At 40.5% G+C, this 22,832-nt stretch overlaps 1 long non-coding RNA gene across 1 annotated transcript; it reads right to left on the minus strand.

Annotated features, from left to right (window-relative positions):
- On the minus strand, positions 1 to 19,293 carry LOC118998824 (uncharacterized). The gene is made up of 3 exons (XR_005068959.1): positions 19,280 to 19,293; positions 6,673 to 6,676; positions 1 to 88 (listed from the first exon to the last, which is right to left on the minus strand). It is a non-coding gene; the product is annotated as an uncharacterized LOC118998824 (long non-coding RNA).
- Positions 19,294 to 22,832: the final 3,539 nt, after the last annotated feature.

The following is a 22,832-nucleotide window of genomic DNA, read 5'->3' on the forward strand; positions in this document are numbered from 1 at the left end:
GACTGGAAAACCCAACTTGCTGTGATACCTGGTGAGCTAACCAGCCAACTGCAACCTCCTGATGTGTCAGTAAACAAGTCCTTTAAAGCTCTGGTGAAGAAGGAGTGGTGGATGCAGTCAGCTGGTAATGATTTAACACCCACCAGCAGGATCAAGGAAGCATCTATCACCCAGGTTTGTGATTGGACCCAAAGATCATGGAACGGTATCAAGAAGGAAGTGGTTGTGAAATCATTTAAAAAACGAGGCTTCAGCAATGCTGTGGATGGAACTAAGGATGATGTTACCAGGATGAGGAGAGTGACTCTTTAGAAGACACTGGTAATGTAGAAATTGAAGAAGGTGACACTTCTGATATTGAATGTGATGAAGAGTTCTTGGCCTTCTATGATGTGCGAATATTCTAAATTTGTTACCTGGACATAAAATTTCTTGTACCTTGTATACGTTCTTGTGTTTTGTAACTATTTGCTACATGAAATTTCTTGTACCATAATATGTTCAAAAATAAGTGCTAAAGCTCCTTTATAATTCAGAAAGTAAGTATCTGAATAAAAATAAAAAATTAAATTAAAAAATTAAAATGAAAGATTTTCTTCCCTGAAAGTTTGGGTCAGAAACATGGGTGCACATTATACACAACAAAATACGACATCTCTCTAGTAGGATGACTGGAATTACCTTTATGCTTATGACACACTCTTCTGCTTGGGCGTTGGTCATCTGGAGACAGCAAACAACAAGAGCTTGCTTGGTGAGTATAGAAATATGCCAATGGTAATTGCCAAAAAAGCACAGTAACTTGACAGGTTGTTCTTTGTACTTTACACATGTATCTACCCAGCTGGTCAGTATTGACTGTTAGGAATGTTTTTTGGAGTAGTTCTTGAATTTGATACCCTGACAAACTCAGACTCCTTCGTTCTTCTCTCACTAGATCCCATGGTATCTAAGACTTGCTGTCATAGTAACATTTCCTAGTGTACAAATATTTTAATGCACCCGTGTTAAGACTCACTTTAGTCTACACCTCAGAGGCAGTTGGAGTGCCTTAGTCAGCATCCACATTCTAGAGTGACTAGTTAACATTTGAAGTATCATAATGAGGAGCTGACTCTTTTTTTACTCATGGGTTCAAGTCTACAGAAATCTATGCTGAGATTTATTAATTAGCAACTGAAATGCAGGTCATAATTTTTCACTGGTGCGATGAGTGACTTTAAAGATAAATGAAACATTGGCTGGGTCCCAGTGTCTTCAGTGAACAAGGTGTGGGCTCCAGCAAGCCCGGTGGGCTGCCGCCAGCAGTGGAGAGGTCAAGATGAAGAGCCACCTTCATCCTCAATCATCCTGCTTTGAGGAGGATGCTGACACCTCCTCAGGACCTGGCTGGTTCTACTTGCAAAATATCTTTTTATTGGCCTAGCAGTGAAACTTTAGTTTCTTGTCAGAGTGCCTGAGGGCGTGGAGGAGACTCTCCTGAGGTATGAAAATAGGTCTCATGACTGTTTAGAGCCTGCTTGCTAGTAAATATTTCTACACTTATCAGACATTGGACTAAGACTTACTTCATCTAGCACCTGATACTGATTTTGGGGGAAGTGGCATACAGTTCTGTGTTTGGAGGGATGGGTTGGTAGGGCCTTGGTTTTCTAACCCTAGTGAGCATCAGTATCACTCAGAGAACTGGCTAAAACACAGGTGGCTGGGCCCTGAACCCTGGGTTTCTGAGTCAGCAGGTCTTAGGTGGAGGCTTAGAATTTGCATTTCTCACAGGATCCCAGGTAATCTGCTGCTGCTGGTTGGGGACTACTGCTTGAGACCCACTGGGCTAGGTTCTGCTGTGGCTTCCTACAACAAAGGTTTATTTCTTGCTCACGTGACATGCCCGTGTGGGTTGGTTGGAGGCTATGCTCTGCGTCCTGGCTCATCTCACTTTGACACCCAGGTTGGTGAAGCATGGCGACTTTCACTGTATATGTGAAGTGGCTCTGGCAGGTATCACGCTGGCAGCTAAACCAGTCCTCACAATTCATTGGCTAGAGCTGGCCACATGACTCACCCACCAAGTGAGTGCCAGGAAGCACACTATTACCTTGTGTCCCAGAGGAGCGTATATAAGTGTGTGTAAAAAAGCAACACTAATGATTACCACAGCATTGCCTAACTTTACCTGAAAGAGCCTGGTAGCAGCTGAGCGGTCAAATTGATTTAAGTTGGTTTACCATACTGGGCACGATATAGCTGATGCCATTGTGGCTCAGTTTACCGTGGTCATTTTTAGTCTGCTCGAGTAGAATTGGAAATTATGCTAACCCCATGGGTGTCATACTTAGTATCTCTAACTTGGTTCCTCTTAGGTATATGGTTGATCCATCTCTTCTCCTCTACCCCTCTATGAAAATTCTCAGGTTCTGTTGCAGACACGACTTGCCTGACGTTCTCCTTCCATTGCAGAGACGGACTTGGCTTCAGAGGCCTGGCGCCCTGCGGTGTTGGCTACAACCCTATGAGAACAAACTTTGAGAATTTGGATGAACAGAAATTCTCACTCTCCCTGCCTCTTCCCTCCCTCCCTTCCTCCTGTCTGTCCCTCCCTCCCTCCTCTCCATTCTTCCACAGCTTTGCAATCAATTTAACCCTTATGTAACTTCAACAACATACTGTATAAATTACACATAAACTAAATTTGTCTCCAAAATCATCGCTCAAGACCCCTCTCCAACTTGTCATTTCAACAACACCCCCGTTCATCTGTGTTTTTGCTGGTTCATAATTTCTGAGCCAACCTGAGACCGTAGTTCCATGTCCACCAAAGGACAGCTGGCTGTAAGGGAGAGTGGCAGGGTGAGGACGGCGCGTTCTGCATCTGCAGTTCAGTCAATTCAGTTCATCGGGGAAATAAAACTGTCAGCACAACATCTCTGGGCACAGGAGACGTGGTAGGGAAAATGATTCAAACGGTTGCCCAAGGCTAAACTTGCTGTGTAAGCTTTAATTAACTGGGACAGTCAGGGGTAGGGCTGTACGAGGGAACCCTGTTATTATTAATGTTACTTTTTTATTTGAATATAGGAAAATTCCTGGATGCATTGTTTCATAATTAATTTCTAAAGGAGGACTGCAGAGAAGCTGTTCATATAAAGCAGTTTTTTTTCTTAGAGGCTCTTCTTGTCACCATATATTTATGGCTACGACTGAGTTGCACTTTTTAATGTGGCCTTCCAAAGCTTAGAATAGCCCTGCTTTTAAGATGGAAATGGTTAATGATTATTACTATGCTTCTTAGAATAGTTAGTTCTGTGGGAGCATTTTTAGGCTGTAGCTGGAAGCAAGATGACCAAAGCTTGTGATCACTTTGTAGTTTTTCATTTAAAAATCAGTTACTGTGGAAGATATACAAGTATTTGCCAATCAGATAAATGTTTGCTTTTTTGATGCTAGAAATTGGATTCTGGAGGTCAAAGTGTTTTGCCTTATGTAAAATATTATATATTTTATAATTTTCATTCTCTTAAAAGTTGAATTTGTTTGCCTACCTATTGTTAACATTGAAAATTTTATTGTCTCTCACGAAAAATCTTTACATGGGAACAAGGAAAGCCAAGTTATTTGTGTTCGCCCATGGCTTAGAAACGAGGCTGATAAAGCCATTTTCAGTGGAACCAGATTTTCTGGTAGGACAGAGTTACCAGGAATTCATCAAAGCCCCAGGCAATGGTGAGCTCACCCCTGGGGGTGAGTAGGATGGGAGAGAGCTCAGTGCTGCCGGGAAGCACACTTTCCTTAGAGAAGTGTTTCCTTTTGTAAAGTGAGATTAATAGAATACATCTCATAGGATACTGAGAAGGTTAAATGATATAATAAACCGTAGCATAAAGAGTACGGTTTATTATATCGAGCATAAAACCGAGCATAAAGACAGTGAACACTTAGTAAATATTAGCTTTTATTTTTATGTCTCTCTTTCCTGTTCTTTCTTCCATAAAATCAACAAATAATCAGGCACAAGCCACCTTGTTATCCTCCCAGGTTTAAGACATTGTTGAGCTCACCCAGACATGTAAGGCGGTCCTCTCTCTAAGGATTCCAAGACATTGACAGGACAAATAAATCATAAGTACATGATGACTCAGAAAATATTGGAGAGAAAGAAATTCTCATTCGTTCCCAAGTCAGTGTTGTAGGGCATGTGCATCAGAGAAGTTCAGGAGGGGAAATGACTCTGGAGTGAAGTGGTCTGGAAGGCTGCACGGGGAGCAATCATTTGGGTGGGTGCAGAAGTGTTGGTAGAAGTGAAGGTGCGGAGGAGATGGACAAGGATTATTAGAGTATCAGGTGGGGGCAGGGCTGGGACGAAAAGCATGGAGGCGAGAAAGTGAGAGGTGTGTTGAGAAATTGTAAATAACTTAGTCTGTTGGAAGGAAACCACTGGACTGGTGAATATTTAGTGTTAGACTCAGGTTAGGGTAGAAAAACTTGTCAGCATATATATAAAGTTAAAACCATATGGTGAGGTTAAAAATGTGACAACTGACATTTTAGTTGGGAGTTCATATTTGATTCTTCACTATATGGTTGTTAATATAATCTACTCATTAATATAATTTGGACAGTATAAAGCCATGGATATATGCTAACCCCCCAGGGAACCCCTTCACACTTTCACTCAGTTTTTTAAATGGCACTCCAAGCTAATCAGACATCATAGAGCAGTTAATTTTTGATAGATTGTTTATTGTTGGCACTATTTTAGACCCATGGACAATTACCTATTGTCCTGGTAATTGAAAATATTTAGTCTTTGATCAATATATAAGTACTTATATCATTTTAAATTTAGTTGTTTTTTAAAACATATCTACTATTTTCTTAGCTTATCATTTTGGGGAGTGCTGATGCTAAAATAGCATTGAACAACTTGAATAATTCATATATTCTTCATCACATCTTTCACTGAACTCAAAATACTTAAAAGAATTTTCTACTTTATTATGAATTATTTTAGGAAGATTGACTGTTATAATAAAGCACTAAAAGCAGCATATATAGCTTGTTTCAAAGTTGTTTTGCAACATTAAAATACTTTCTTCATTAGACTAGTGAGCTAATCTCAGGTCAGGAAGATATATTCTTGATAAAAAATGCTTCTTCTTTCAAGATTTCTTTTTTTTAGTGATCGCAGGCAAGGTTGGATATAATAAAGGAAATAAGGAAAGGGAAATCTAATCCAGTGAGACTAAATTTGGGTAGACCCAGTGTTTTGAATGTGTAGGAATTTATATTTTTCATTTGCAACGTTTTATTATGATAAATTTTAAACATACAGATCTAAATGAATTTTAAGTAAACACCTATATACCCATCAACTGCGTTGTACCATTAACATTTTATTACTCTTGCTTTATCACACATCTTTCCATCCCTTTGCCCCAAATGCATAAAAAATTTAATTGTGACTATGCAAGTAAGAGTTCTAGTTGATTAGATCTGTGTTCCTATTTCTCTTGTATCTACCATCACCTCCAAGCAAGACTAATGGGACAGATAGAAGAGTCAGTTTAGTTTATCCAAAAATTCTATTTGAGCATTTATTTAATGATGTTTCCAACATGAGCCTGTGGAACTGTGCAGAATTGCTTAACATACTAGTCATCTGGGGAGCTTGTTAGCTTGTTTTTCTCCTGGATTTCACTCTTCCAAATTCTTAGTCAATAAATCCTACACAGGGACTTGAAGTATGCATTTTTAAAGAAGCCCTTTAAAGGTATCAAGGTGATTTTAATATGTGATTGGATTTGGGCACCAATGACCTTTACACTATCAAGGAACTATGTCTTATAGTCTTGGGAGAAAAGTCATTTGGGATGACTTTTGGGGGGAAAAGTCATTTTTCCCTTCCCAAATGGGAAAGACATTTGGGAAAAAGTCAATAATATGATATGTAAACAACCATCAAATTCTGTGGTTTACATTCTGAATACTGGAGACCTAATGGCCAGTGTGGGTAGGTCACCTATCATGGGTGACAAGAGGTTTAAACTGAGTCTAAGGCAATGACTAGAATTTAAAAAAGTTAAAAAGAGGAAACAGGTGATTTGGGGGTGAAGTGTCTGTGCTGAGGAGATACAGGGTTGGTGGGTTTGGAGGGTATCAAATGCTAGAGAGGTAAAAAATGTAAATTCCCGAAAAAATGTCAAAGAATAACCTTGAAGGTCCTCAGCAAATGTCATTTACTCTGCCCGACCAGTAAATGACACACTGATTTTAAGTTGCAACTTTCTGCTGTGGTTTCTGGGAGGCAGAGTCACACATGTTTACTATGAAGTTTAATGGGGTCAAGAGCAAACCATTCTCATGGCAGGAGGAAACATTCTTCTGTCTTTTGATTGTTCTTGCCCTTCTAAGGGTCATGTTGAGCCATTGAGATATAAGAGGTCTTTTCTCCTACTTTGTTATTGATGTATTGGTTCCAAAAACCTTGTTGGGCTCACAGCGAAAATGATTTTGAGATTTCTTTCCATTTCCAAGACCTCCAGTTCCCATGAATTCTCTATTCTGATGTGTTTTTTTTGTTTATTTGTTTGTTTTGTTTGGACTTCCTGGCCCTGAGTGTCAGCTCTGACCACTGAGGCCATAAAAATCCTTGGATACTGCGTTATCATCATGGACCCCTCTGGACTGTTGACTTATCCACAAAACAGTAAAACCTGTATCACATATTAGTTATCCCCAAACCAAGCTGTTTAAAACAAAACTCATTTATGATTTCACAGTTTCTGAGGGTCAGAAATGTGGAAGTGGATTAGCTCAGGGGTTGTGGCTCAGGGATCCTTAGGGCCATAGGCACCTCAGGACCTGACTGTGGTGAAAGGATGCATGCCCAAGCTCTCTCTTAGGGTATCAGCAGGCCCTGAATCCTCACTGGCTTTCTGCAGAGCTGGTGATAGCCCATAAAGTGGACTAGTGACCTGGGGAGCACTAAAGATGGAAGCTGCAGTCTTTTGTAAATGATTATTAGAAGTGACAGACCATCACTTCTGCTGTATATTATTTGTCACATAGACCTACCCTGGTCCAATATAGGAAGGGACTATAAAAATATGAGTATAAGAAGGAGAGGATCATTGGGGGCCACCATGCAGACTGTCCGCTACAGGAACCTTTACCCCAGTTTGATTGTTCAGCGCTGTCCCAGCTCCATGCCTGTCTAAGTACTTCCTGCACCCGTCTTGCTCCAACATGACACTGAGGCACTGAGTACATTTTCTGGAAAGCATCAGTGGGTTGACTGAATGACTTCTGTGTACCAAATGCTGCAGAGCATATCCTAGAGGATTCTGCAACAATAGGAAGTGATCCTCAAGACCTTTAAGATCTTGATACAGTGTAGAAAACAGAACGCACACTAGAGTATTTATAATCCTCATGGCAACCATAGAAATGGAACTCAGCCATGGCTTAGGCATAAACGGGGATTTCCTGAAAGGCCTGTGTGGCTAAAAGAAGAGCAGGGGTGAGAACACAGCTGGATGCAAGATCTCACCAGGGCTCATCCCTCCTTCCCTCATTTCTGTATCTCTCGCTCTATTGGCAATATTTCACTGAGACTGTCTTCCTTCACACGGCAACCATTAACCTTCTGGCAGCTCTTGGTGTACATCTCACGGTTGTACTATGTTACAATTCCGTGTCGTTCCAAATTCTAAAATTTAAGGGAAGGGCTCTGGTTGGTTCAGCCTGATTCCTGAACCAATCAGCTTCCATTCCTTTGTTCATTACTTATCAGGCATTGACATACTGCAGCAGTTGTTGGCGTGGGTGCTGGTGTTAAAAAATAAAAGCCAAAATAAATAGCAGAGTCCTGGCTAAAAATATGGCAGGGGCAGGTGGGTTAGAAGCTCATTTGTAAGCCTGAAAAACTGCAGTTTGGAGACCTATTGTTCTGTACAGTAGGGGGGACAGTGAGATAAGGGTGAGTCTGTAGATTGTAAATTGCGGGCTGTGTATCAGTTCTGTTCTATTTCAAAATTCTGTTCTTTTCCTCTATCACCTCAATCAGTTGGATCTTCCCAGTTCTGTCTGGGCCGTTTCTTTAAGATGCCAGCTCTTTGCACAAGAAACTCCTCTGAGGAATGCCTAGCTTGTTGAAAAGCACTAGATTTCTAACAAGTCATAATAGTTTCTGACAGAATCCTTCTTTGAAGGAAAATGTGGGAAAGTAGGGAGGATTAAAATGCCTGTGTTTTCACTGAAGCACAGTCAGAATGACTAATTAAGATATTGATACTGAATTCAGCATCATTATCTGCACTGTTAGTCAAAGAAGGTGGATGAGGGTGTGGGTGTGTTTGTGTTTCTGGATGACAGGTGGAAGTTCTTGAGTCTATGTTTCTGTTCATGGTCCCATCCAACTGTTCGGTGAGGACAAAACTCTCTTCTGGGTGAGGAGAGCTGTTTTTCCAACATGCCACCCTTAGAAGAATCAAATGGTTACTCAAATGGTATGATCTTAGGGAAGATATAGGGTTCTAACTTCAAAATAACCTCTTTAGCTCCATGTTCAATATTGTTCAATATCAAAATGCCTATGTCAGAGAACAAAGGATCTTATTCTACAGTTAAAAATATTTTTGGAAGACATAGGGCACTATGTAAATTCATATTAACATGTTAGTAATTTCAAATGCTTTCCTGGATTTTAAAGAATTATTGGATAAAGAATGTGCATATACATGTGTGTGTGTGTGTGAGAGAGAGAGAGAGAGAGAGAGAGAGAGAGAGAGATGGAGTTATGTTAGGGACTGGAACCTCAGACTCTTCCTAATATACAATTTTGCCTAGAGCTGATTATGGTATTTAATTCTAATTCTACTTCATGCCACATATAGTTTATGTTTTTGAATGGGAATTCTGTCTGCAAAGTAATAACACAGAGTCAGACATTAGACTCTCTCAGAATATTTATGTCTTTGGCTACTTATTTTAACAATATGTCTGCATATTAGCATTCTATGAGGCTAGTTCTCTCAAAACTTCATTCTTTCCAACAAGCACATATGAGTTAACTTTTTTCTCTCAAATTTCTTATTGAAATAGTAGAGGAAATGTCAGCATTCCTTTCCCAATGAGATATCTGTCACTAGAGTATTATCCGCTTCAAATACAACTTTTGGATACAGTTCAAATCAGATAAGGCCTATTATTTATTTAAGGCCCTTTAAGAACATGGCCAATTAGAGCCCGTTGAATAATACACACATCCCTGAGGTTTCCTAGAAAGGGCTCAGTAATGGGGCTTTAGGCCTCCCTGACAAAGCGTGGCGGGTTGCCTATTTTTAAAGAGATCTTTATTTTTGGAAATCTGTGATTCTCTTGTTAGCTTCACACTCCTTTGCTTGTAGGTGTTTCAGAGAAATCTGAGCCCTATTAGGCCATTTCTGTCAAGCCACCTACTTTTGTTCCTTGTAGGTTTTTTGTGAAAAGGAATTAAATGAAAATAAATTTAATAAAACTTTGTTCAGTTCAACTAACTTCAAATCAAGAGTTTCACAAATTTCTGTTAATGAACTATTGCTTTAATTCTCATATTTAGCAATTATTTATTGATGGCTTACTATGAGTTAAACACCACAGTCAGCGAGATGGATAAGTTCCCTGCTCTGATTTGACAGTACACAGGTAGACAAATACATATGAACATGTAAACACAAATGAACATCGTATGGTAGGCCAGTTCCTGGCTGAGAATTCCCCCAAGGCGACGGGCTAAAGAGTGACCAAATCATCACCTTAGCTGAGGTGACCAGCGGTAGTCTCTGTTAGAAAGAGACACTGTGGTCCATGCAACCAGAAGAAGTTAGGCTTGTGGAGACCTAGGAAAAAACACTGAGGGCAGAGAGAGGAGTTGATTCAAAGGCCCCAAGCTGGGAATGGTCTTGGCACATTGGAGAAATTAAAAAAAAATTTCTTGTCACAAAGCTCAAGAAGTAAAGGTTCAGAGAAGTTGGCAGGGTCTAGGTGGGTCAAGGACAATTGTGTAGGGCAGGAGAAGGAATTTAGGTTTTAAATGCAATGAAAAGCCATTGGAGCTTTTTAAATAGAAGAGCGGCATGACCCAATTTAATTTTTCTGTGGAAAATGGATTATAGGAAACAAGAGTGGAAATAGGGAGACCAATCAGAAGGGAATTATAGTAGGCTAGACCAGAGGTTCTAATGCAAGTGAACATAGCCCAGGGGGTATGCGGGATAATCTCTTAGCATGGAAAAATAATTTGGGATGTGTGTTTGTGTGCATGTGTATATGTATATACAATATATACACATACATATATACACAAGTATGTATACATGTACACATGTGTGCACATATACATTTTTCTTTTTATTTTATTTTATTTATTTTTATTTTTTTTAGATTTTATTTATTTATCTTTAGAGGGGAAAGGAAGGAGAGAGGGAGAGAAATATCAGTGTATGGTTGCTTCTCATTAGTCCCCTGCTGGGAACTGGCCTGCAACCCAGGCATGTGCCCTGACTGGGAATCAAACTGCGATCGTCTGGTTTGCAGGCCCGCGCTCAATCCACTGAGCTGCACCAGCCAGGGCGACATATAATAAATTTTTAAACTTTCTGTTTTCATATTACAATATTCATAATATATGGACACCATAGTTCATTTATTACTGATAAATAAACGAACATGCATAATAAGGGCATGTGTGCTTAAAATATTTTATCGATGAGTATATGGTCCAAAAGTTTTGGAGGTCACTGGTCTAGGTGTCAGGTAAGGCTGATTTGAATTTGGTGGAGATGCAGAGCAGTAGATACATTTGCAGGAAGGTTCAAAAGTATTATTAACAAGACCTGTTGACAAGTTGGGTTGTGCTAGATGCCGTGTGGGGCCATGAGAATGCAAGTGGCTCAGGCTGGAAGGGCCCAGCCCTCAGGGAGCCTTGCAGCCCTGTAGCATTTTCTTGACTGGGGACTGAGGACGCAACAATTTTCAGGCTTTTGTTTACTTGTCCCTTTCTCACACAATGTGGCTCACCTTTGTACTTTCTCTTGAGGAAATACATTTCTTTTCATTCCTCTTTGGACCTTTCTGGGACCACAATCAGCGTTACCTTCCCTGGAGCTGTGTTCTGGGAAGGCAGGTGTGCTTCAGGACAAGCAGTTCAGAGTCACACAGTGAAAAGGTGCTGTGTGTCCTCTTCCAGAGCCTTTTCTAGTAGGTGACTCTGGTTCAGGTCTGTTCTTCCCCACCCCTTTCTCCCTGTAGCCTCCCAAATGAGAGTTTTTACCTGCGATGATGAAAACAGAGGAGTAGTAGGGGATTAACCACTCACTTGATGGCCGAGAGCTCAGGTCTCAAGGGTGAGAAGCAGATTTCAGGTGGGGCTTGGAGCTGAGAACTGGGGCTCTCATTTGTCCTTAACTGAATGTGGTTATAAAAGGATGTAACCCTGCAGTGTGGCAATGTCCAGGTGATCTGCTTTTGTCCTTTGCCAGGCTTGAAAAGACATGTAATACCTGCTATCCTGACCTCCCCCCATCCCCACCCCTGGTAATTCACCCTCACCAAAAGCATTAATGAAATATATTAAACTTACAGAAAATGTTGTCCCAGAGATACATGTCCTTTCCTGAGTCTACCGTCTTTCATTAGACATTAGGAGAAACTGTCTCTCTCTCGCACAGCCCTGAGCCTGGATCCACCGGCTCAGCCTCCTTCGTCACACAAATCTGTTTCCTTTTCCAGAGCGCATCGTGCCATGCGCTCTCCAAACGATCTTCTGGAAAGAGCGAATCCCTCACCGAGATGGAACTCAGGTACCAACTTCCACAGGGATAAAACTTGCTCTATGTTGTTTCAATGAGACTGCAATGATTGTTACATGCTGTCAATCATACTGTTGCTATGATGCAATGAATTCCAAATAGCAGACTAACAAATCACTTGTGGAATAGAATCTGGTATTTACCTTACAGACCTTCTTTATCTATTACATGCAGAATGTAGTCTTCAGTTGCGGAAAACACAGTGGACTCTTTATCCTGGGCTGAAGAACACATTTTTTTTCCTTAAGGAAGATTATCTTTTATAATGTTATGATGTTTTTAGTTTTTCATGGAAAACAAAGCACAAAGCGAGGAGTTAGAGTAAGCTTTGTTGGTATTATTCTGATAAGGAGACTTACATTAGAGTAGTTTAAAAACATTTTAAACTAAGACGTAAAGTCATTATTTATAATTTTTAAAGCATAGGAAAACGACTTTGTCATTTTGTGGCTATTGCTGTTCTCAGGAGGAAACGAGGCTTGGGTCTGCGGGATGGTCTTGTGTATCTGGAAAGCAGCAACAACTGAAAATCAGCCGAGGAAAATTGAACAGACATGAACAAAATGACTCCAGACTCCTGGTCAATTGATGACTAGAAGCCAGGTGGAGAATTCATCATTTTACCTGACAAATACTATTTGCCTGTAGCCCGAAGATAAGAACCACAGCAACAGGTCGGCGTTGGAGTAGACAGGTGGAAGTAGAGGTTAAAAATGCAAAGCCTTCAGGGGTTGGGCAGCTGTCATCCTGCCTGACTGCCTCACGCATTGTGAGCACGCATATGATGCCTGGAGAGCGCCCCGCCTGTGTTCATTTTCCATTGCTGTTATTAAAAAGTGACCTCAAATTCTGTGGCTTAAAAGGCACAAATGTATTCTTTGACAGTCCTGAGATTAATCTCTCAAGGTTAAAAATCAAGGTGCCGGCAAGGCTGCGTTTCTTTCTTTTTTTAAAAAAATGAGTTACTTTTTAAAAAATTATTTTATTGTTGTTCAATTATAGTTGTCTGCATTTACCCCCAACCATGCCTCCCTCACCTCTACCATCCCCACCTCCCTACTCTGCTTCCATCTGCCTTGGTTTTGTTCGCGTGTCCTTTATAGTTGTTCCTGAAAACCCTTCCTTCTGGAGTTTCCAGAATCTGTATCCTGGTCTTTTTCAGTGTTTAGAGACTGCCTCTGTTCCTTAGGACCAGGCCCCATCCTCCGTCTTCCCAGCCAGCCACACGGAACGTTCAGATCTCTCTGGCCTCTGATGCTCTGACTCCTCCTGCCTTCCTCTCTAAAGACTCTTGTGACCGGATGAGGCCCACCTGGATAATCCGGCATAACTGTCCCATCTTGAGATTCTTAATCACATCTGCCACCTTTTCCAAATAAGGTGACACACAGAATACAGGCTCTCTGAGGGCCATTGTTCTGTGTGTCATCTGTCAGTCCAGAAGTGCATTTTTCATTGTCGGAGCTGGGAGCAAGGTGAGGGGCATAAGGTGCTCACCTCAGGGGGAGATTTAAGGGAGCGCACACACACACACACACACACACACACTAACCCATCACCACCACTAACAACAAAAAACCCACCTCAGCATAAATAATACTTGAATGCAATATTTAAAAAATTAAAACATTTGAAAATCAGTAATAAACACAATTTTAAATAAAGGCAGGATCGACATCATGGACTTTTCCTTTTTCTTTTTGTTCCAGAGTGGCTCAGCGTGGCAGTATCTTCTGCAACTAAACAAAGAGATGGTCCCCATACGGTGCTGGATTGGCTTTAGAAAGAACAACCAAAGAAAGCAGAAGCTGTGTGTGTGGTTTTCATGCTGGCTTGGTTAGGAAGCTGTCAACTGAGAGAGAAGAGGGGGGGAGCGTGGCTGGTCTCAGAGGCGTGAGCTGCTGTGTGTGGGCCCTTGCTTTGCTTTGGGACAATGTCAGTAGTCTGTGGGCCACAGGATGCTGTAACGTAGGTTTGGTGCCTGGTTGTCTAGCCAACCTGTTCCCTAACTCATCTGAAGATTCCGAGAACTCTCCGTCATTCTTGACTACATCCCTTTTCTGTGTACACAGCCATTCTGCTGTTGTTAGCAACTAACAAGTGTGAACAATGTGATTTATCACAAGAACCATCTAATTTGGTTGGGATGCTCAAGCCAAAGCATAGGTAATCATGTTTAAAGAGCTGCATGATGGTGTTTTAAGCAAGGAAATAAAGCATGAATACCTTGTCTGAAAACCTATCCTAATATTCTCCAGAATCTAAGAATAAAATCTTTACTGTCAGTTCCTCAGTTGGATATTTTCCCAGTTCTAAATTAGTAGCTTATTCAAGGCTTTATTAGTAGTACGATGTTGACTTTTTCCTTGTTCACTGAATAACAAATCAATTCATGTTAGAATTAAAAACAGTCTTTTGGACTTGCTAATTTGTAATTTTTTAAAAGATTTTATTTAGTTATGTATCTTTAGAGGGGAAGGAGAGAGGGAGAGAAACATCAATGTATGGTTGCCTTTCGTTGGTCCCCTGCTGGGAGTTGGCCTGCAGGGAACTGGCCTACAACCCAGGCATGTGCTCTGACTGGGAATCGAACTGCGATCCTCTGGTTTGCAGGCCCGCGCTCAATCCACTGAGCTACACCAGCCAGGGCAATTCCTGTTAGAATTATATACGAAGTGCTAGAAGGTACTTTCTGATGTGAGCCCTCCCCTGTCCGTGTATTCAAATGCAAGGGTAAGATGGTCTGTGGTTCCAGACTTGCAGACTGAATACATTTTTCTTTTGAGGGCCGAACGTGGCATTGTGACAGTTTACTCTGAAATTCTCAGAGGATACCTAGCTTGTTTAGCGACATGTTCTTCTTTTCAGATTTTTCTCTTGTTAACAGATTTTTTACCTTTTATCCATGTCCATTTAATTGAATTGACAACATACTATCAATGTAAACAACTCTACAATCAGAAGATGATGCCTTTAATCACAATAAGAGACTGATTTTTGATATGTCATAAGTCTGAGTCTAGTAGAAAATGAAAAATCAGCAAGTGTTGAAATTACTAATCAAAGTAGTCGAGGTGAAGCTTGCTGTCTGCTGCTCTCCCGGAAGTTTGGGCAGAGTACCGTGACATTTCGGCAAGCTTCAGAAAAGTGAAACTTAACCCAAACCAGCTACGAGTCTCCAGTTATTAGTAGATTCACCTTTAGCGAACTGAAACCTTGGTTTTCAAGGGCAAAACCAAGGGTGCCCCAGGAGTTCTGTGATGACTTTTTCCTTTCTCTTATTTCTCCCTAAGCCCCAGACTGCCGCTGGGAGCCTGCTGTGGTGTGTGGCTTCAGCGTAGAGCTGGTGTGTTGTATGTGCCATAGGAGCCGGTAGCCCTTGCTGCAGCCTGAAGAGGAAGGTTCCTTCTCATCAGCCAGGCTACCCTCTAATCTCATGGGAGGGCCTCCTGCTGGCAGGACTTGACCAGGAGGAGCCTGCTGGCAAGGGAGTCCATAAAATGTAGTTTTTAGGCTTCTAGCCCCTGTTAGGAACCAGCAGATGGTATCTGGCTGTGGAGTGGCGTGATGTTTTAGAAAGATTTCTCTGATTGTGGCTGAAATTCCATGTCCTCAGTAATATTTTGTTTTGTGTTTTATCTCTTCTAACCCATACTGTACCTCACTGCAACTATGTTTGGGTTTGGTTTTATCTCATTATTTTCTATCATATTTACATTGCTGTATTTTGCTGGATATGTACTTTTTTGCCCAAAAATTTTAAAAGATTTTATTTATTTATTTTTAGGTAAGGGAGGGAGAAAGAGAGGGAGAGAAACATCAATGTGTGGTTGCCTCTTGAGCACCCCCTACTGGGGACCTGTCCCACAACCAAGGTATGTGCCCTGACTGGGAATGAAGCTGGTGAGCCTTCGGTTCGAAGGCTGGCACTCAATCCACTGAGTCACACAAGCCAGGGCTGCCCAAATTTTTGAAGGAAAAATAAGGATGTGCATTATACATGGGTATAATGGCTACATACCGTGGGTAGAATAAAGGGCATAATAATCCCATGTACAAGGTGCATTATACACAGCGAAATATGCTGTATACATACCTGTTTTCTATGTCTTAGTTTTATCTCCCTAACTAGATTTTTGAAGATTTGGAAACTAACATTATTTATTCACAAATATTAATTTGCTGTACAAGAAACAAAATACCCTTCAAGATGCTGACGACAGAGCAGCAAAAAAGACGCACATCATCTGTTCTGAAGGAGCTTCTGTTTTGGCAGTGCAGGCTCAGGATAAAGCCATGGATGCATGCCTCATATTCCGTTGTAATAAATACTATGAAGAAAAGTAAGATGTGTTAAAGAGATGGAGGCCAACGGCAGGGATAGGGAGGGGCTGTTGTACGGGTGGTGGCCCGGGGAGGGTCCTGTGATGAGAGGGTCTGGAGGATGTGGGACAGAGGGGCCTACAGGCCCATCTAAGGGAGGAGGTTTCCAGGAAGAGCACACAGCAAACACAAGTTGCAGCAGGAGCTAACACAGCAGGTTTGAGGAATGGCAAAGAGTCCAGTGAAGCTGGGGAAAAAAGCACCTGGAAGGTGGTAAAAAATTGGATCAGAGAAGGGAGGGAGCAGATGAATGATCATGTAAGACGTATTTTTTGTGTGCTTCTTAGATTTGACTTCCTTCTGGGAAGATGACATATTTAACTCTCCTGTTTGAACTCAATACTCGCTACCCCACACATTATCTTTTTCGTTTTTGTGTTTCATTTTTCTTTGTTCTCTCTAATGTGCTTCGATAGCTACATTTATTTTTCTCTTTATTAAATTGCAAGGACCACTTGCTGGAATGATGTATAGACTGGTTATTCCTGTAGGCAGGTTGCCTTAGCAACAGGGAAAATCTTACCCGTTTCAGTAAAACCTTATCAATAAAGCAGTCTCATAAGGGACTAATGTTCACATCATTAAATGTTCACTGTACTTTTTCTCCATTCCTAAACCATGACACTTCTCAGATTGCTAATTAGGGGAATGCTGAATAACTCAATGGCTCCCCAGGAGAAGACATGAAGGAAGCGTCATAGCCGAATGATACTTGGCAGTCACAGGAGGCCACCTCAAGTCACCATATTGTTTTGGTGTCCTAGTCACATCATGGCAAGTTCTTATCCTGGGCATAGACATGTTGAACACCTGACATCCATTTGGACTGGCCAGTTCCCATGATCTCACAAGCCTTGGGCAGTAACAAAGCGTGGAGGGAGAAAGGGTATGTTCAGTCTTGCCAATCATGTCTGTGAACTAGCAGGTACATGGGTCCCAGGAGGGGCAGGACAAAGTAAAATGAGTACTTCTCAAATCTTTCAGGTGAAAACTTAAGCTACCTCACACCACTGAAATAAATTATTTAATTTATGGCAAGACAAGTATATACACTAAGACTTTTTGTGACAATGGTTGTATTTCTTGTCTAAAACATGAGTAATTTAAGAAAGAAGCTTTGTATTAGATCAGAAGCTCAGTATATACCTATATATCTTTATAAACACATATACATATATATAATTATATACAAATATATTTGTATATATTTATACATATACATGTAAAATATATTTGTATATACACATATACACACATTTTATAAACACATATTTGTGCATACACACATACATATACAGTTTATAAACATATATATTTGTATATACACACATGCATGTATTTTATAAACACATATATATACACAAATATACACATACACATATAAATATGTACAAGTATTTGTACAAATACATTTGTATATATTTATATATATACATGTACAAACATACACATGTACATACATACATATATTTATTTATATCTTCAGCATGTATTTATCCATGGTTGATTGACCAATTGACTGACCTGGCTTGTGCACTCTGGGGCAGCCAAGCCCAGTATTGGCGGGGCAGGCCCGTGGGCTGGAAAACCAGGTGAGCGTTGGTGCAGTCCTGAGTCTGAGTTCCGAAGGGTGGCAGGCCAGAGAGGCAGGGTTTCTATGCCACAGTCCTGAGAATTTCTTCTTCTACTGGAAACCTCTAACAGGTTGGATGTGGCCCATTATATTAAGGAGAATAATCTGCTGTGTTCAAAGTTTGTTAATTTAAATATTAATCACCCCCACAAATACCTTCACAGCAACACCGTCACCGGTGTTTGACCTAACTACTGGTTACTGCAGCTTAACCAAGTTAACTAACCATTGAAAAGCTCAAAACAAGCAATTTGATTCTGAGAGTCCCAATTTTCTAAATTTCTTTTTTTTAAATGTGAGGGGATAAAAAAGAAGTGAAATTAGGATGTAAAAGAAATAAGACAGCCAGAATAAAAGTGATTTTAATCATTCTAGCAACTTCCTTGTCCTTTATTTTTTTTCATTTCCTTAATTTTTATGTATAATAAAACATAATTGTACATTTTATATGGTAAAACCTTTAGGGAAGCATATTCAGTAAGTTGATGAATAAGAATTCGCTTCATAATTAATTTATATAGTGCTGTCAAGTTAAAAAATCATACTTTGACAATAGAAAACAGTGACCTATCCTGCATAAAATTAAAATATGCATAATTTGAGACTTTTCCAACTAATTAATTTTTTTATTAGTTTGATAGGCTGTGCTTGAAAAAAGGATAAAGGTCTTTGACAATAAAAGGACTAAAGTTAATAAATCAACCAGCATTGGGTGTTGGACGAGAGGGTGTCTCTCCATCGTTTGTGTGGTTATAGCGTAAGTATCCTGATGCAGTTCTCTGTGATTGTCAGCTATCACCATGAGAAGATTTTTACTTGCAAAGTCGAAGCCATGCCTTTCATGTCTTAGTAACAGTCTCCTCCATCTAATATAGTCTTTGCTGATATTGGAGCTACAATGGTGCTGTGGACCCATAAGGCTGGCCAGGGAGTGACAGTTTTATGTGTCAACTTGGCTAGATTATAGGAGTAGTTATTTAATCAAACACTGATCTAAGGTTTGCTGTGAAAGTATATTGTAGATGTGGTCGATATCTATAGTTAACTGACTGTAAGTAAAGGAGATTACCTCTGATAAAGGAAAAAGGGCCTTATCCAATCAGTTGAGGCTCTAAGAACAAACACTGAGGTTTCCTAGATGAAGAAAAAATTGTGTCTCAAGACAGTAACACATAAATCCTGCCTGCCCAAAACAGAAAAATCCAATGCCTTTCAATTGGTGAATATTTTTTTTTTAAAAACTGTGGTTGGTCCATATTTTAGAGCACTGCTCAACAATACATGGGAGTGTATCACTGATACACATCACAACATGGAACATATGTATGTATGTATGCAGAGAGAGAGAAAGAGAAAGGTAGGTCTTTTAATTAAGACCTTAGTCATGAGTCCACTGATATGTTAGATATTTACAAACAATGACAAAAGAGCCATCAAAATAGGGCTACTGAGATTTTATTTGCACAAGAATCCTAAAATATTGGTAATGTAAGAGATATATTGATAACTAAAGCAGAAGCTACTACCAGGAGTCAACACAGCAAACTGGATTATTGTATGTCAGGTGGAGGAAAAGGCAGTCATAAGTCTTCACAAATTCATGTGAAACATCTCTTGAACCAGAGGCTAGAATTTGGGAGTAAAATGTCTCTAAATTTTTTTTTTGGCAAGAGCTTATCCAAGGTGAATAACTTATTTCTTTATTTGCCATTTGTTCATTCATTCATTCATTCATTCACTGTTTTGCTCCACAAAAAATTTGAAGTGGTTCTCAAGAGTATCAATTAAAAATAGAGATACTATACAAATTTAAAAGATTCTAAAAACTGAAAGTGGAGAGCAGAAATGAGATAGCATGGAGCATGGTTAGGAGAATAATGATTATTACCATGTAATTATAAGCATAGCTCTGACTTTCCCCGTTGCCAAAGCAAAAAACAAATAAGCAAACAAACAAACAACCCCCTGCAGAGTCAGTGATACGACTTGTATTGCTTGCCATGTCTAGAAAAAGAGGGTGCTAACATTCCAGGAGAAGCAATAGTCACATAGGTACTGAGTGATGTGTTTCATTTTATACTTAAGTACAATCCAGCCTAAATGGCATTGTCTGTTTCTAATACATCGCTCAATTTAGGCTAACGGCATAAAAAAGCCTAAGTATGAGAAAGGAAATCTTGGAGTGAACAAGAATGTGTGGTTTCAGGTCTCAGCTTTCTGATATTCTGGGTATATTAGTTAAGACAAAAAATAAAAGAAAATAAAATCTTACTTGAGTTCCCAGCCTCCCACCTGCCCCATGAATTTCAGATGTGCCAGCCTCCACAATCATGTAAGCCAATTCCTTGAAATAAGTCTCTGAAAAAATATATACACACACACATACATATTCACATACATTTGTCTCCCATTGCTTCTGTTTGGAGAATGCTGAATGATACTCACACTAATATTGTTTTGTTCGACTCATCCATTTGCTTATTAAACTTGGAAAGTGTATGTTAAAAATCAGTGCCTACATGCTGTGCACCTGTTTGGACGAACTAAACAGTTACTTCACTGAGAATAGCTAATGACTTGGAAAACCTTTTGCAAGCTGGATTAAATGTAGGGTTTATTAAACAAGACAGTTATCATCTTATAAAATTAATTCGTTTGGCTATGGATCCAACCTTGAAAGTACTAAATGCCAAATATTCCTTAGAGTTAAAGCTTCTAGTCATAAAAATAGACTAATTAAATGGCAGTGCCTGAAATCATGAGCCACGACATGGGTCCCTCTACAAACAGAAGCATCCAAAACAGGGGGTTGGACACCATTTGTCATGTCAGATGGGTGACATTCATAGCACATGGTAAGGAACCCTGCATGCTATTTCGGAACCTTAAAAAAAGATACCAGAACATGAGTTGGTATAAAAACGAATACCAGGTGAGAGACGTGGCTTTGTTTTTGATAAAGGGTGCTGAAGTACAGAATAGCCTGTGTGTTCTGGGGACAAACTAAGAGACTTTCTCCAAATTCCCATCTGTCTGAGAAGGTGCTGGGTGTAGAGTTCATTCTTAGGAGTTTTCCAGAAGTGCGGACACAAGTGCTGCGTCTTAGGAAACTCAGCCTGGCGCCCTGGTGTGATGGGGCAGAACACTGGGAACAAGCGCTTCTTGCATGAGAATTTTCTGTGCATGTGTTAGAATACGTGATTTTAAAATGATCACGAGTTCCACCAAACCCGCAGTTTTATTCCTCATAAAAAGTGTTACTCTACTTTAGTCAACCAATAAAATTTGGGGAGCCTGACATATGATTATTTACAAGAAGTCGGGCTGGCTAGGTCAAAGAAATACAGGCTTGGATGGGAGGCTTTTTGGGCGATTTGAATCAAGCAGAGCATATCGACCTGTTTCTGCTGACACGCCTCTTTTGAAGGTCACCATCTCTCTCACTGTCAGGCCCGGTGGTTTTTCATCTGCCGTTATTCCTCCTGGCTTCTCCCAAGTTAGCCCTCTGGCACCTTGCTTGCTGACATTTCCTTTCCCTGTTCAGTTTTTCTTCCTTTACTCTGCTGAATTCTCTCTTTCTTCCACTCTAACTTGCTCCTGTGCTTTCTCCTTGGCAGAAGGAAATGTGAGACCTTTAAGAACGGCCTTTGCAAAACATTTTCATTCATGTAATAATGTTTTCATGAATGGAGAAACAAATGTCCTCGTCCCAACTTTTTGTACTTTACACTCTCTATGCCCCCTTGCCCTTTATGAAGAAGAGAGCATTTTAAAATCATAATAAAGCATGGACTTATGTTGAGAATTTTTCAGTATTAGCCAGAGAAAGGTTTTTGCTGATGTTGTAACTGCCTTGTGCTGGAGTCTGGAAGACCTCCATGTACTCCTATGAGAGACAGATGGGGACCCCGGCACAGAGAAGCGGACATCAGAGATGGAATTAGGGACGTGGGTCCCAGAGGCCCTGTCTGGGGCGGATGTTGTGACACACTGGCTGTCTCGAGCAGATCAGGAGAGAAGGAGTGGGAGTGAGACGGTCCCGGGAACCCTTTTCCTGATGCCCCACTGTCCAGAGGCTAAGGGTGCCCTTGGGCAAAGGCAAAAATGCTTTCACCAGTTCCTCACTCTTTGCTTGTGAACATCAGTTTGTTTCCTGGGAAGGACTGTCTCCGTGTTCTCCCTGCCATCCCAAGGCTCACAGAGCTCTTATCTGTGACCAGGTGACACAGAATCTGGTCTGTGTGATGCCCTGGAGACATTGTGGGTGTTTTAATCTTTCTTATTCTGTCATTTCACTGAAGCATCACCCACATATTTCTAACTGCTTCCTGGAGGTTTAACTTAGAGATCCCTATGTTTGAAGGTACCCAACCTGCCCCAAACTGTCTTCCATTGTCTCTCAGTTCCTGATCCCCAAAGGTATCATTTTTTTCCCAATCAAAAGCCTTTGGAACTTGCAGTTCTCTTGGACTCTTCTTTACGTCTGACAACTCATATCCGGTCTGTTTCCAGTTCTTTACCTCGTTGGCCTGTGTTTCGTGTCTTGTATCTAGAATCCCTTTTCCATGACATTTGTGAATGCCCTTACCCAAGGTTTATTTACCTTGTGCAACAACCTTCTAATGGACTTCTTCCTCTTACCTCTCTACTGCAAGCTGAATACTATGGCTAGATGTGCTTTTTAAAAAGAAATTCCTCAGATCTTGGGATAGCTATTCAAAAATCCCCAGTTTATAGCGATTCATCTGGTTTCCAGAGAGCGCTCATGTCCAGCTTCATGCTCCAAGCGTTCTTTTTAAAAAAAATTATTTATTTAATTGTTGTTTAAGTACAGTTTTCTGTCTTTTACTCCCATTCCAGCCCACCCCTACAGTGCTCCCCACCTCCCTCCCATTTCTATCCCCCCTTAATTTTTGTCCATGTGTCCTTTATACTAGTTCCTGCAAATCCTTCCCCCTTTCCTCTGAAAT

Source organism: Sturnira hondurensis, unplaced genomic scaffold (genome assembly GCF_014824575.4).
Source record: "Sturnira hondurensis isolate 20B ecotype Veracruz unplaced genomic scaffold, ASM1482457v3 Scaffold0014384, whole genome shotgun sequence".
In the NCBI taxonomy this organism is placed as follows: Eukaryota; Metazoa; Chordata; class Mammalia; order Chiroptera; family Phyllostomidae; genus Sturnira; species Sturnira hondurensis.